The sequence below is a fragment of the Sarcophilus harrisii genome, chromosome 2 (genome assembly GCF_902635505.1).
Source record: "Sarcophilus harrisii chromosome 2, mSarHar1.11, whole genome shotgun sequence".
Lineage (NCBI taxonomy): Eukaryota > Metazoa > Chordata > Mammalia > Dasyuromorphia > Dasyuridae > Sarcophilus > Sarcophilus harrisii.
This window is the reverse complement of record NC_045427.1, coordinates 302,497,911-302,513,732: the sequence shown is the minus strand read 5'-3', so window position 1 is coordinate 302,513,732 and position 15,822 is coordinate 302,497,911. Positions and strand designations below refer to the sequence as shown.

At 39.0% G+C, this 15,822-nt stretch overlaps 1 protein-coding gene across 4 annotated transcripts in view; it reads left to right on the top strand.

Moving 5' to 3' along the window:
- TMEM63C (transmembrane protein 63C) overlaps positions 1-15,822 on the top strand; it is a 124,254-nt gene that overhangs the window by 24,753 nt on the left and 83,679 nt on the right. For 3 of the 4 annotated variants that reach the window (XR_004231991.1, XM_031952450.1, XM_031952449.1), the window contains exon 2: positions 2,982-3,081. The exons of the other annotated variant lie outside the window; for it this stretch is intronic. The gene's annotated coding sequence lies outside the window, so the exon portion shown is untranslated. The remainder of the gene's footprint in view (positions 1-2,981; positions 3,082-15,822) is intronic. 4 annotated transcript variants of the gene reach the window in all.

Sequence of the window (15,822 nt, the reverse complement as noted above, 5' to 3'; positions counted from 1 at the left end):
CTGGGGCCAAGCTCATTCCTTATAATTTTGAAACATTATTTTGTGGTTCCTGCCATTCCCATTGTTGTAATCATTATGTAGATTGCTTTACTTATTTCATTTTGCACCAGCTTATGTAAGTTTTTTCATGCTTCTCTGGGAAAAGGTTTAATGTGAAAATGTGGGATGTTAGAAGACCCAGAGCTGACAGAATATGAGATTGGAGGGCAGGGGATAGGCAAATATGGGCTTGAGTGGGGGCAGGGGAGATTTTGTTCACTGGACAGCCCCAAAGGAATTTATGAGAATTAGCTAAGATGACTTCATTCTCAGAGAGGCACAGAAAGTACTCTGAAGAGAAAAAGAGCCATACTAATGCCAGGAAGAAAAGGAGAGGATTTTTTTAAAGATAGATAAATAGAAAGAAAAGGAGAAAGAGTGAGAGGGAGGGAGGAAGTGACAGAGGGAAGGAAGGAGAAAAGAAAGAAAAGAAGGAAGGAAGGAAGAAAGGAAGGAAGGAAGGAAGGAAGGAAGGAAGGAAGGAAGGAAGGAAGGAAGGAAGGAAGGAAGGAAGGAGGAAGAAATGAAGGGAGGCAAGGGAAAAGGAAGGAAGGCAGGAAGGAACGAAAGAAAGGAGGGAAAGAGGGAGAGAAGAAGGGAGGGAGGGGGGAGGAAGAAAAAAAGAAGGAAGGAAGGAAGAATGGATTTGGACAAAATGAAGCCAGCTAGTCCTACTAGCTTTCCACATCAGCCCTCTGAACAACAAGGAGAGTCAGAGGAGATACTCCAGAACCTGGGTCTTTAAGTATTTACCTGGGGCTCTCTTGAGTCTCTCTGTTTCTGTGTGAATTCACCTCATTAATAGCCAAACACCTTAAGGGAGTACTAACCTCTACAAAATCACCATTTTGAAAAGATTAAGGGTCATCTTTACTTTAGCTCTCTCCAATCACTACTTTGATTCTCCTCCTCTCAGTTGTTGCCCCCATTCATCAATCTTCCTATTCCTATCCATTCCTCTTGAGGTTACCACCTTTCCTCCTCCTCCTCCATTGGTCAGTTTCTCTTACTCCAGGGGTCCTTAAGGTTTTTGGGTCTTAGATCCCTTTAGCAGTCTATCAAAGTCAATGGACTCCCACTAAAAAAAAAATTAACAATTGAAAGAAATACTAAATTTCATTTAGGGGTTATATATGTGTGTGAATATATATTTTTGTCTCATCCAAGTTTAGATTGATAAGGTCTAGATTTAGGGAACCAAAAATAAGATTAGGGTTTAATCTTAACTGGTTGTCAGGGAGTTAAATGATAAGGTCTAATCGCAGGTCTGGGGTTCAGAGAACCAAATGGAGAGGTTTGGCTCCCCTGCACTCCCTTGGGATTCGGCACAAGGGTAGGGAGTTTTGGAGACTCCCTTCTGGTGGCTCAAGGATTTAAAGGAATTTACAAACCCGAAAACCTAGATTGATAAAAGCTGTTTATTGTAGGGATTAGGAATCCTGATAGGGAGGCAGAAAGTCTCATTAGGGAAATAGGTGAGGGTAAAGAGAGGATGGCACTGGAAAAGAATATTATCCAGTGGACAGAGGTTCCTTGGCATGGCATGGCATGTTTGGAACCTCTGCAAAGAGAAGAACTTAGATTGGCTCTTTTATAGAATGGAACTGTTTGTCCCTCAGGCAGGGTCCCTCACTGAGGCAGAGTTGGAGGAGATTTTCTTCAAAGATTTTTAGAGTTTCAGGGTCCCTTCTTAAAGATAACCCTTGAAATCTATTTACAGACCCTTGGGAGAACCCCTATCTTTACTTCCAAATCTCATTCTTCACTGGCTCCTCTGGCCTTCTCTGATTTTCAGCGTGATATATTCTGTTCCAAATATACTGTGAGAGAAGACTCTGGTATATCTTCAGAGTCCTTCCTCCAGTTTTTAGGTCATAAAAGCCTTCTGGAGACAATTAGTTATAATTAGATCTTCCTACAATTTTATTCACTCATATTAAATAGAACATATTAGCTATATAGTACTTTAAAATGTGTAAAATCTGACACCAGTTGAAAATAATATATAACATGGATCTTCTAAAAATTTCTTCTTACAATGCATTCTTTAAAAATTGACAGCTCCTGGTTTAGGAACCAGTTGGAAGTGTCTGACATTTCCTTTGCTGGGTAAGGGCAGGGAATGGATGATAATCTGGAATAGAAGAGATGTTCTTTACTTCTGTTATATATTTGAGGGCATGAAGGTGTAAGGAAGTGGAGAAAACTTCTGAGAAGGCAGAGTATGGGTAAAGTTCCCTGGGATACCAACTGATGAGATTCTCATTCATGATCCCCCATCCTGCTTGCCTAGTACAGTGAAAATACTACTGAGCTCAGAGGCCTAATAGCTGAATTCAAGTGATTTTGACACTCACTATATTACCTTGGTGAAGTTTTTTTTTTTTTTTAACCTTGCTTAGTTTTACAAAACTACCTCTAGAGTTGATCAAGTACTAAGCAGTATTTACTTAACATTTAAACATTTGCAAATATTAATCTCATTTGATTTTTACATCAACTTTGAGAATTAGGTGCTTTTACTATCCTAATTTTGTAGATAAGAAAACTGAGACATTAATTGACTTGCTTAGGATCACACAATTAGTATCTGAGGCTGGATTTAAACTCAGATCTTCCTGACTCCATGTCTAGTGTGCTGTTAACTTTGCCATCTAGCTATGTGTCTTACTGTTACTAATCAGAACAGTTTCAAACTTAAGCTATGCTGCCTGTAGTCCCATTGCTGTTATCACTTACTCATGCAAAGGGATTTCAGTTCTTGGAAGCTGGCTGCTCACAATCCCAAGGCAGGATGGTTGGGCTTGACAACAAGAATATGTAATGATCACTGTAAATGGGATTGAAATAATGTGTTAGAATGATCTGGGGAACAACTGCATTTACCTCTCAGAAGTATCCATCCCACCAGTGAAAGAATCTCTTTGTCCTTGTGTCTGCAGAGCACCCAAGATCTAGTTGCCACAGGAAGGTGCTGTCCCTGGGATTCCAGTTGAGAGAACTTGGGTATATTTAAGAGTGCTATTCCAAAGACTTGATCAGGTAAGCAACTAGGAGCTGCCCTCTTCACATCTAATCTATTTGAACCCTGCTACTTACTTCAAGCTCCTTGGACACCTCTTAAACCTTGTCCCTGTCATCATAATTCTTCCAAAACTCTTCATAATCAAAACTCAGCCAAAATTCTTCCTTGTCATAATGCTTACTTTCAAGGAAACAGGATAGAAGGATTCTTGTAGAAGGAAATGCTGTATGGATGCTAAGCTCCTTGAGACCAATGACCATGCTTTTTTTTTTTTCCCCCTTAGTATTTTTTTTATTTAAAAAAAAAACTGTGAACTGAACCAAAAATAAAATTAGCATTTCCATATACATTACAGAACAAAATTAGAAAATTACATAAATTATCTCTTATTTATCTTTGCACCCCACCCACTTATCCTGGTTCTATACTGGACATGTTGAGTGAATGTTTAATGAATAAATGATGCAATTATTCTCCATTCTCTAGATTAGCACACTGAGTCGTCCAGCCCCCAAGGATGGAAGTATCTCTTTATATAATCATATAGTAAATTAGAGATAGGGTTAGAATAAAAGCCAGCTTTGCTTAGATGATAGAAACTTTTTTTTCTGGGCCTTAGTTCTCTAATTTATAAAATGGGAAAATTGGATGATATTATTTTTAAAATCCCTTCTATTTCTAAATCCTATAGTAACTCACATTTAGAGACTGCCTTTCTTTTTTGCCTTTGATTTTCCTTGAGAATATAGCCATAGACTTGTAGTCCCAGTGATGGGATCCTACAGAAAGTAAGCCCTTTTTTGGATGCTGCAATGGAAGAGAGAGAGGGCTCTTGGTCAAAACTAGGATGGGGTGGGGTTACTTCAATTGTTTCACAGAGAGGAGAACCTAGATTTTTTTAAAAGGCTAGGAGGATGGCTAGATGGCACAGTGTATTTTATACACTGGCTCTGAAGTCAGGAGGACCTGAGTTCAAATCGAGTCTCAGATCCTTAACACTTATAAGTTACTTAATTCTAATTGCTTCACAAAAACAACAAAACAAAAAAGCCTGGAACTAGTTCCTTTTAAGATGATATCCCACAATAATAACAAAAGAGGACTATTATCAATGACCAGGACAAAATAGGGAGTTGTTGTTATTCAGTAGTTTTAAATCATGTCTATCTTTTTGTGATCCTATTTGGTGTTTCCTTGGCAAAGATACTGGTTTACCTTTTCCTTTTCTCAGCTTATTTTACAGATAAAGAAACTGAGGTAAACAGGATTAAGGGATTTGCCCAAGGTCACACAGCTAGTAAGTGTCTGAGGCCAGATTTAAACACGGGAAGTTGAGTCTTCTCAACTCCGGGCCTGGCATTCTATCCACTGTGCTACCTAACTGCATTTTCTTTAATATTTCTCCAGTTTTAAGGATTATGGGGAAACTTATTTCCTGGGGAAATTCCCCAAAGCTCAGGTAGCCCAAAACAGAAATGCTTAAGAATCTCAACTTTCCAGATTATTTCTCAGACCCCTTCTCTCCATCTCTGTGAATCTAATGTCAATTTGGTTTCCTTATTGAACTACTTACTGTCTCTCAGATGCTAAACTTTCATGATTTCCAAAAACTCTTTTGACCATTCTGTTGGAAAGATACTACTAAGAAACTACTAAAGACTCTTTAACCCTAGAAAGGATTTCAAGGTAGGTGAAGAATTGGAGTAGGAGGAACTGTAGACTAACACTCCCTGGGGCACATTTAATGAAGAAGCAACATGGTATGAAGAGGACTGGCCCCTAGTCCAAGAGACCTGGAATCTAGTCCAAATATTCCATCCTTGAATTAGTGTTAGTTTCTAAGTCTAAAAGATTTTTTCTTAAAACAAAAAAGGGAAACAAACATATTTTCCTGTTTTGCTTCTCAAATCGATAGAGTTTTATGGTGAATCAGTGTTTTTTTTCCTTTCTCAAAGGAAAAAAGGGATGAGTAAGAATGAAGGAAAAAGAACCTTGCCTAAAACTTAACCAAATGAGATTTATTGAATAATTTGTTGTTGTTGTTGTTATTCAGCTGTTTCATTATGTTTTATATGACCCTATTTGGGGATTTTTGGAGTGTTTTCCCATCTCCTTCTCCAACTCATTTTATAGATGAGAAAAGTGAGGCTTAAATGACTTGCCTAGAATCATATAGCCAGGAGGTATCTGAGGCCAGATTTGAACAAGCTGACTCTTGACTCAATACTCTACTTAATGCACCACCTAGTTGCCCATTGAAGAAAATGCTTATAACTAATTGAGACCTCAGGAGAGCTGGAGATGGGGGATACTACAAATTTTGAGGTTTACTTCTTTTCAAGTAGGCCTCATTAACCCTCTGGCAGTATCTTGGTGAAGAATAACTAATGATTTTGCAGATTTATTTTAATATACAGGAAAGATCCCATCTTTTCTTGTCTTTCTTATCACTTTCTTAGTGATGTTTCTCTTGTTTTCCACTCCCCAAAGGTCCTAGGGAAGTGATTGATGGTGAAGCGAACGATTTTCTGTCCCTTCCAAATTAAGATCTGTGCTCTGGGAACTTTGGACATCTAATTGATTGATGAGGTGAAGGAGGAGAAGAGTCTAATTCACCCAATGACTTTGTTGGTTTATTGAAACTTGTCTCATAGAGAGAGGGGCCCTGGGCTTTAAAAAGCTTTCCCAAGTTCTTTGGCTCCCTTCACTGCATATAGGCTATTAGAGCAGTAGAGACTTAATGGCAAAATAAAGAACAAAAATGCTATTAAATTTGTTCTTAGCCTGGCTGCTTCCCAAACTCTGAAGCATGCTACAAGTCCAGCAAGGGCAGTAAGGTAGTTTAGTAGATAGAAAGCTGGGCCTGGAATCGGGAAGAGTCATCTGAGCTCAAAATAGGCCTCAGACATTAACTAACTGTGGGATCCTAGGGAAGTTATTTAATCCTGTTTACCTCAGTTTCCTGACCTGCAAAATGAGCTAGAGAAAAAAAATTGGCAAGCCACTTCAGTATCTCTGCTCAGAAAACTCCAAATGGAGGTCACACAAACTCAAAAATGACTGAAGTGACTGAACATCACCACCAGCAAACAGGTCCAATGAGCAGAGCTCTTGATAGGCCCATTTTGTTTAGTGTTTCCTATATTGGGGAATCTTGGCATTTATGAGATGGGGCAGTAGACAATTAACAGGAGCTAGAATAAGGCCCATAGAAATGACTTACTAGCTATGCAACATAGTAGGGTACACTGAAAATAAGTGTAAAAATTAAATTGAAATGACCATTGGCACTCTGAGTCTCATTTTCCTCATTTATAAAATGGAACAATAATACTGATGCTCCCTATTTTTATAATGTTGTTGTGAAGACAGCAATTTATAAACTTTAAAGTTCTGTAAAATGAGGTTAACATAATTATTATCTGTAAAATTCAGAGGTACAAGTAAGATGATCTTGTATTAACAGTAGTTAGCACTTAAATAATTCTTTAAGGTTTATGAGGTGCTTTACAAATGTCTCATTTTATGTGACAAATCTGGGGGGTAAATTCTATTATCTCCATTTTAGATATAAGGAAACTGAGGCTTATGGAAATCAAACAATTTGCCCAAGATACACAGCCAGTAAATAAATACCAAATTTGAATTTAGGCATTCCTTACTCCAAGTCCAATACATTATCCATTGTGCTGCTTAGCTGTCTCTGTCCATCTTACCATTATAGATAGGTTATTTGCATCAAATCCTAGGGCAGGAAGAGAGCCAAAAGCCATTTAGTAAACATTTATTAAGTGCCCACTATGTGTCAAGAACTGTACTAAATGCTAGAGGTACAAAGAATGGCCAAAAAAACCCCCAAAAAAACCCTGTTCAATCTGATGAGGGAGACAATATACAACAATTGTATGTAATATTAGTTATTTTACAAGATATAAATTATATACAGGATAAATTAGGAATTAGCAACAGAAGGAAAGCACTAGAATCAAGAGGGATTGGGAACAGCTTCCTGTAGGAAGAAGGATTTTTAGATGGGACTTGAAGCAAGCCAGGGAAAATCAGGAGGAAGGATATTTTAGGAACTGGAAATAGTCAATCAAAATGCTGAATCAGAAGATGGAGGGTTTTGTCCTAGGAACAGCAAGGAACCCTGCAATCCTGGATCACAGAATATGGTCGGGGAAGTGTAAGGTAAGAATTAGAATTCTGTCTCTAGCCCTGGAAAACAATCAAGGAAAGCAAAAGTATTCTGGAAAAAGGAATGGCTAACAGTCAAAACCTGTAAGGGAGGACAAGTAGAATGAAGAATGAGAAAAGGCCTTTAGTGTCTTGGTAGCCTAGAAAAGAGCTGTTTAAGGTGAATGGAGAGGTCAAAAATCAGAATACAAGGGGCTGAGAAGTAAGAACTGAGTGATTCATAAGAAAGTGGAGGCAAATGACAGAAAATTTCTTTCAGGACTTTAGTTATTAAAAACAGAAAAAACACAAAGTATGTCAGGAAAGGATGATATCAGGAAGGAACAATAAGGTCAAGAGAGGGAGTGTGAAGGAGAATCAGAGGGGATAAGCAAGGATGGGATTATGGTCACAAGTAGAGGGGTAGCCTTGGCAATAATGACCACCTCTACCTTAGAGCTTGAAATAAAGCAGAGAAGAATAGAGAACCAGGTATATAAGGAAGGAAAGAAATCTCACAACAGATTGCCTTGTTTTTTCTCTGTAGGAAGCAAGCTCCCTTGCTGGGGGGAAGAGGGAGAGGATGGGAAAAGGAGTATGGGAGGCTTGAGGAGAGAAGGTTTGAAAAAGCTATTATGGAGTGTCAGGAAAGAATAAAAGGATTTCCATGCAGCAGTAAAGGCCATTAAAATGAGATAACATAAATTTGTGGGATACCTAGTTTTCATTGTAGTAGGGTGTCTTTTTATAACATGAGAGGAAGAACAAAAGAGGCAGATGTGGGGATAACCTATAATTTTCATATTTCCACATTAATCATGTTGTGAAAAAGAAAAAAGAACAAAAGGAAACCCCACAAAAAAAGTGAAAATAGTATGCTTTGATCTGCATTCAGACTTGAATTCTTTCTCTGAATGTGGAAATCATTTTATATCATGAGTCTTTGGGAATTGTCTTGGATCATTATATTGCTGAGAAGAGCTAAGTCTGTCATAGTTGATCATCACACAATGTTATTTTGCTATGTGCAATGTTTTCCTGGTTCTGCTTATTCACTCAGCATCAATTCAGGTTTTCTGAAATCTGCAGTAGGCTTACATTCTACTAGGGGTAGAGAAAGAGAGGGGGAAATCAGTATGTTAGCAACTGAGCAAGTGCAAGATATATGCAAAGTCAATACACAAAGAATTGTGAATCAATACACAATAGCAACTAGGAGACTCAGAAGAAAGAAACATTTAAACTGAGCCTTGAAGAGAGGTAGGAGTTCCAAGAGACAGATGTGAAAAAGAGAAGTTATACTAGGTGTACTATATGAGGGACAGCCTGTGCAAAGATGGGAGATGGGATGTTGTGTATGAGGAGCCGGAATTAAACCAATTTTTCTAGAATATAAAATGTATAATAAGGAAGGGGAATTTGCCACCACTGAGCAAATCATATTCTTTCCTCACTTCCTTCTCCTCCTCCTTCATTCCTCAGGACACACTGGAACCAGATTGTAAATGGTTTTAAATGCCAAAAGAGTTTGTATTTGATCATAAAGACAACAGGGAGTCACCAGAGTTTTTTGAGTAAAGGAGTGACATTGTCAGACCTGTGCTACAAAGATCACAATTTGGAGGTTTCTGGAGGATAGATCAGAAAAGGAAGTGGAATGTATCAAGACCAATTAAAAGGCTTTGGAAGACCACATATGAATATGATTCTCAACAGGTGGATTATAGTATGAATAGAAAGAAAGAAGATGCTAGAGATATTGACTGGGTAGAATCCACAAGACTTGGCAACTGAGTGTGGTGGTCCAGAGTAAAGAGTTGAAGATGATGGCTCTTTTGAGAAACTGTGTAATAGGGAAATGATAGGTTCTTCCACAGAAATAGGAAATTTAAGAGGAATTTAGGAAGAAAGATGGAGTTTTGTATTGAACTTGTTGGGTTTGAGATCAAGTCTTTTGAAATATAAACAGTTGAAGATACAGATTAAAAGTTCAGGAGAGATATGAGGCCTGGATATGTGAATTTATGACAAGTTTGCTGAGAGAGAATGATGATGACAGACAAAAAAAAAAAAAGCTCAGGCCCAAGACTTGGAATATACCCATAAGTGCATGGGGTCAGTTAAATAAGAAGAAAAACCTGAGAGAGAAATGTCATGGAAAACCTGGGGAGAAAAGAGTATCCATCCACAGAGAGGTCAAAAGAAGAATGAAATCAAAGCAGAGAGAAAGGACTCATATGCACAAAATATTTAGAGTAGCATTTTTTGTCATAGCAAAGAAACAGTAACACAAAGAGTGTCTTTCAATTGGGGAATAGCCGGCCAAGTATTGGGATATTATTCTGCTGTCAGAAATGCCAAAAGGCACAGATTCAAGGAAACTTGGAAAGATTTGTATAAACTGATCAGAATAAAATGACCAAAACCATTTCTACAGTGACCACAAGACAATAAAGATTAATTACTTTGAAATCCACAGAAAATAATTAAAAGTTTAGAAAGGGACACAGACAAGCTGGGCAATATGGTGAGTTCTGTGTTACTAGTGTTTTATACACACACATATATACATAATCACAACTTCATATATAATCCTTTTCTGGACTTTGTAAATGTTAGTGTTTGTTGATCATGTTCTCATTCATAATAAAAAAAAGAATTTTAAAAAGAAAAAAGAAATGAGGACCAAGAGATCATTGAATCATTGCCTTTGGGAAGAGAGTGGTTTCAGTTCAATGGAGTGGATAAAAGCCAAATTGCAAGGGGATGAAAAGTGTGTGGGAGGTAAGAAAGTGAAAGCAGTGAATATATTCAGATTTTCTAGTTTGGCTGTGAAAAGGAGAAGAAATAGATATAGGATGATAGCTTGAGAAGCTGATTGGATCTTGTCAAGGTTTTCTAAGGATGGGGTGAGATCTGTCTAGGTATGTTTAAATAAGGACATGAAGGTTGAATTGGGGTCCAATTTAGATTTAGAAGATATGAGGTAGAACAATAAGAAACTGAAGGATTGGAGGTTGTCAACTAGGGATGAAACTTCTCATTCTCCCTAGAGCACAAAGCCACCTTTGCATTTCATAGCCTTTCCTGCACATTACCCCTACCCCCACCCCATCTGGCCCCGGCAGGCTGTTTAAATAATTCATCATCTTAACAACAGGAAACTGTCTCCTACAGTACTGGACCTTAAATACTCAGACTCCTAGCAACTGGCAACCCTACCCCCAACTATTCTCTCCTTTCTGCTCCAGACCTTGTCAATCCTACCCTTTCCATCTCCACCTCACTTTCTGAAACTTAACTGCTTCTGTTCACTTTTCCACAGGGTTTGTGAGCATATGTTTGGGGTCTCTAGAGAAATCAAGAGGGCAGTTGATATAAATCTATTCAATTCAACAGAAGTAGTGCAAGGCACTTTTATACTAAGAGACTGGAGATTTAAAGATGAAAAAGGAACAGTTTCTGTCCTCAGAAAGTTTATACTCTAAAAAGGAACTAGTTCAGTGGTCCACAACAAATATGAAACCCTCTCTCTCTATGGCTCTCGAACTCAACTGTGTGTGAGACAAGATCACTAGCTTAAATCAAAGAGATTTCTCAAGGTAAAAGCAAAAAGCTCGTTTGCCTCCCCACAAGCAATTGGGCAAGGAGAGGCGAGGCCCAGTTCATAGACAAGAATTATGTAGGGACCTGGGCTAACACTCCTTGTAGGCTGGATCTTTACCTGATTAGCCAGGACAAATGACCTCACATTCTAAGTCAGAAATGAGGAAAAACTTCCTACCAACCGCATCTTTAGGATGACTAAATTACCTTCTATAGGAGTTTCAATGCCAAGGTGGCCCAACTTAGTCGCACAAAAAAGTCTTACTCCTTGTAAACCACATGATCTCAGACAAGCTTTCCATAAGCATTATAAAGACTTGTCCATAAGCAAGGACATGATTAATACAATACATCATCAATACAATAGCATCAAAACAGGTCCTTCAGGCCTTGGCCTGAGATCATATATATGATAGTAACAATTTCACCTCAAAGACAGATTCAGGAATGATTCAGTGGTTTCTTATTCAAAAGAACACCACTGGGAAACTGAGTCAGAAGGATCCTACCTTAAGCAGAGACCAAGGTCGTCCTCACAACTCTTGCCCAGATACTAACTTTCACCTGTTGACAATTCAGGATCACATTCTTCTGAGTATCTTGTGGTATAGTTCTTTCAGAGGGTGGATCAAGAGGCATTTGATGATGCATCAGACAATTATACCTGAATTTAAAACTTCAAATAATATCATCTACAGTCCCATGAAAGTTGCCTGACTGAATGCCATCCAATTCCTGCCACTTGGGATTTGTCTTGGATTTACTGACTTTGGTTTTGCCTTAAGTCTCTCCTCTTCTGGTCACTAGATCTTGGAAGCAGGGAAAGGTCTTGGAAGTTGGCAGACTGTCTAAAGCAAGGCAGGACAACCTCCTGCTAAGTCTAGAGACCCTGCCCACTCACCAGATCACATGATCCCGAAAAGCCCCCATAAACTGTGGGACAAGATCACCAGCTCACATAAATCAAGATTTCTCAAAGCAAAAGCAGAAAAAAAAATGTATTACTATCTCCCAAGAAAGGGCATCTCCCTCCCAACAAGCAGTTAGACAAGAAGCTAACAGACAAGAATTATATAGGGGCATGGCTAACACTCCTATAGGTTGAATCTTTGCCTGATTAGCCAGGACAAATGACCTCACATTCTAAGTCAGAAATGAGGAAAAACTTCTAACCAACCACATCTTTAGGATGACTAAATTACCTTCTATGGGAGTTTCAGTGCCAATCTCTTAGTCACGAAGCAAAGGTCCCACTCCTTGTAAACTTTCTGGAGAAAGAAATCTGGCCCTGGGTCTCAGCCGACCTTCATTCAATTTTTAGAACATTGTCTCCATCTTATGAGACAGATCACAGATCACTTTATTTGATTAGAAATAAACTATCACTCTCTTAGGTGGTAACATTTTCAGGTAATTCCTCTTCCCAGGGAGGGAGAAGAGGGGATTGGGATTGAATTTCTTCCTAAACAAATGTTTTAACTTTCAAAGAACATTAAAAATAGAAGTATCTAGTCAAAACTCCAAGTGAGGATAGCCCTAACTCTTGTAATATCCTTAAAAGATAGTTATCTAGTTTCTCCTCAAATGCTTCCAAGGAAGCTTACTTCTTTTAAGAGTTTCATTTTTGGAAATCTTACTTTGTTTGGATCAATATCTGCCTCCCTTAATCTTATGTTTACTCATCTCTGAAACTACACAGAATGATACATCTATTTTACACCTAATATATACTAGAATATGGTAATTTGCATTTTAATAGATTATCAAAAAATTTTAAAGTCTTCAAGACAGAAAAATAGAATTTCTGGCAAAGTGATGGGAATTGAGGGTTTGCTTGGAGGCAAAAGGCCTTGCGTGATAACACTTCAATGTCCACCATAGAAAAGTGGACACACTCTCTACCCAATGAAGTTCTCTTTCTGCTCCTCAAGCTCTTCTATTTTCCCCCTTTTCTCCTAAAAACCCCTTGTTATAGATGTAACATGTGGAGTGCCATATCATATCTACCCACGTGGAGCCTTCTCTTCTTTGTACTGTGTGCTAAGTCTCATAAATCCAACTCCAGTCTTAAGGTAGTATCTAGTAGGGATCAAATTAAAGTTCTAAGATAATTACGGTTGTTAAATATTTATTGAGTGAATAAATGAGTGCTATATCTATGTCATTAAAAGTTGATATTTAATCTGCCACTTTATCTTCCTCTATTTTCTATTGTTTGGTGCTCTCATATCTCCAACTTGATTAGAAGCCTTCGAAGGGCAGGGATTATGACATCTCATCCAAGGTTAGGTGAATATGCTAAGAACTGTCTGATAAATATATTGAATGATTGACAAGACTTTTTCTAGCAGTACATTCAAGTACCTGAAAGAGTTAAAAAAAAAATTACCAGGAATCACTGCATTGTTAAGAAAAATCAAGACCATTTCAGTTGATCATCACCTAGTCTTGTTGTTTTATATATAATGTTCTCTTGGTTCTGCTCACTTAACTCAGCATCAGTTCATGTAAATCTTTCTAGGCTTTTCTGAAATCAGCCTGCTCATCATGTTTTATAGAATAATAATTTTCCATTCCATTCATATGCAATCACTTAGTCAGCCATTCCCCTTTTGAGTATCCACTCAAATTCCAGTTCCTTTCTCCCACAAAAAGGACTTCTACAAACATTTTTGTACATGTGACTCTTTTCCCTCTTCTATGATCTCTTTGAAATACAGATTGAATAGTGATACTACTGGATCTAAAAGTGCACAGTTTGATAGCCCTTTGGGCATAGTTCCAAATTGCTCTCCAGAATGTCTGAATCAGTTCACAACTCCACCAACAATGCATTAGTGTTTGTTTTCTCACATCCCCTCTATTATTTATCATTATATTTTCCTGTCATCTTAGCAAATCTGAGAGATGTGAAGTAGTTCCTCAGAGTTAAGACCTCCACTCTTCATAAGGAACTCACTAGCTCCCTAAGGCAACTTATTTTTGGACAATTTCAAATCATTGACACATTTTTCCTTTATTTTTAATCTAATTCTGCTTTTTTGAATCTAACTACCTTTTGTTCTTAGTTTTGCATTTAGGGGCTAATGAGAACAAGATTGTGATCTCTTATACCAGATGGCCTTTAAAGTGTTTTGCAGACTGTTATTATGTACACTTTCTTAATATCCCCAGCTCCCTCAATCGACATTTTTATGCCCTAGGGGCCCAGATGTGGTACAGTGGATAGAGAGCTGAGCCTGGTATCAGGAAAACCTGAGTTCAACTCTAATCTCAGGTACTAGGTGCAGGACTATGGGAAAAATCACTTAATTTCTCTTTGCCTTAGCTTCCTTAGAGCCTGAGTCAGGCTTTTCCATCTTAGCCTACAAGCTTCTGGAGCTCAGAGACTGATCCAGGTCATTCCCTGATCATACTCATACCAGCATAGTGGAAAGAGCCAAGAGACCCGGATGCTAGTCTTGGCTCCATAAGTGATCAGCTCAGATACTTTAGGTAAATCATTCTCATTCTCTGAGCTTTGGTTTCCTCATCTATCTAATGAAACAGCCGGATGAGATGGATTCTAAAGCCCTTCCTCCTGTAGCTCTAATTCCTCTGAGCCTTCCTGCATCTGTCAACGGGTAGTGAATTAATGGAGCCAACTGTGGAATGAAGTTAGAGTAAGGGAGAAGATAGTGCTTTAAAGCATTTTGAACCTTTTATAGTATTTCATTTTTGCTTGAAAACAATCCTGTGAGATAGTCCTGTTTCACAGATTCCCAACAATAGTTGTTCCTATTTCACATATTATGAAAGTGAATCTAAGATCAGTTAGGGGATTTGTCTATGTCCAAACCTCTAGCAAGCATTAGAGGTAGCAGATATATCCAGATACTCCAGACTTCTAGTCAAAAACTCTAGACCCAGTACTATTGTGATACAATTTCCTTGTTTTAAGAAAATAGCCCTGATACGACATCTAATTAGCTGGTACTCTTCCATCCTGAGCTCAGGCAAAAAGGTAGGATTCTTTTTCCTTCTTCCTCTGGCACACAGTAAGACTTTTTCCCACATCCTGATAAGACTGCCTTATCAGGGAAATGGATGTGCCTTGAAAAATCTGCATCCTCTGGGGAAGATCCCTACAATCCCGCAAACATTTATTAAGCAGCTGCTCCACCAGGCACTGGGGATACAAGGAGAAAAAGGAAACACAAGCACGACCTTGGGTAGGCAGTGCCAAAGTAGACTCCTGCCCCTCCCCCAGCATTTGGGGCGAGAAAGCCCCTTCCTTCCCTTCTCTTGCCTGCCCTCCCCTTCCCCTCCTCCCACCCCTGCCCCGCCCCCACACACAATGCATCAGTAGCTCCTTCCCTGGCTGGGGCAAGCTGGTCGATATTCTGGCTGATGACCTCCTGCTGAGCTCAGCACACCCTCTGGAAATGGGCCTGCCCAGGAGGGTATGGTGACCTCCACCATCTGGTGGCTCCACCACAGCATGCTACCCTGACCTGGCCCTGGCCCTACCCCTCATGGGTGTGAAGGGAGGAAAAGAGAAGGTGATGATGCACAGATGCTTTGGGAAAACTGTACAAACTAGGACTCCCGGATGGGGAAGGAGGCAAAAATAGATGGATTCCCTTAAGAAAGGGCCCTCCCAAACAGCCATTAATTGCACTGTGTTTCTGGAGTTGAGCCAGAAGGATTCTCCACTACTCCAGGACTGTGGGAGAAAAGTGGGGTTGGGGGATGGGATAACGGATGATTCAGGCCCCAATCTACTTTTCCATGTCATATATCGAGCCCTTATGGAAGAAACGGGGGCTATGGAGTCCTCCCGAGGAGGAGGGAAGGCTATGTATGGGCTCTGCCCTCAGCCCTGGGCTGACTTGACCAAGGATATGGGAAGTGATCCAAAAATATCAGATCATACAAGCTCATCTACAACATAGAAACTTAAACTTGGAAGGGACCCTAGAACCTTAATCATAAAT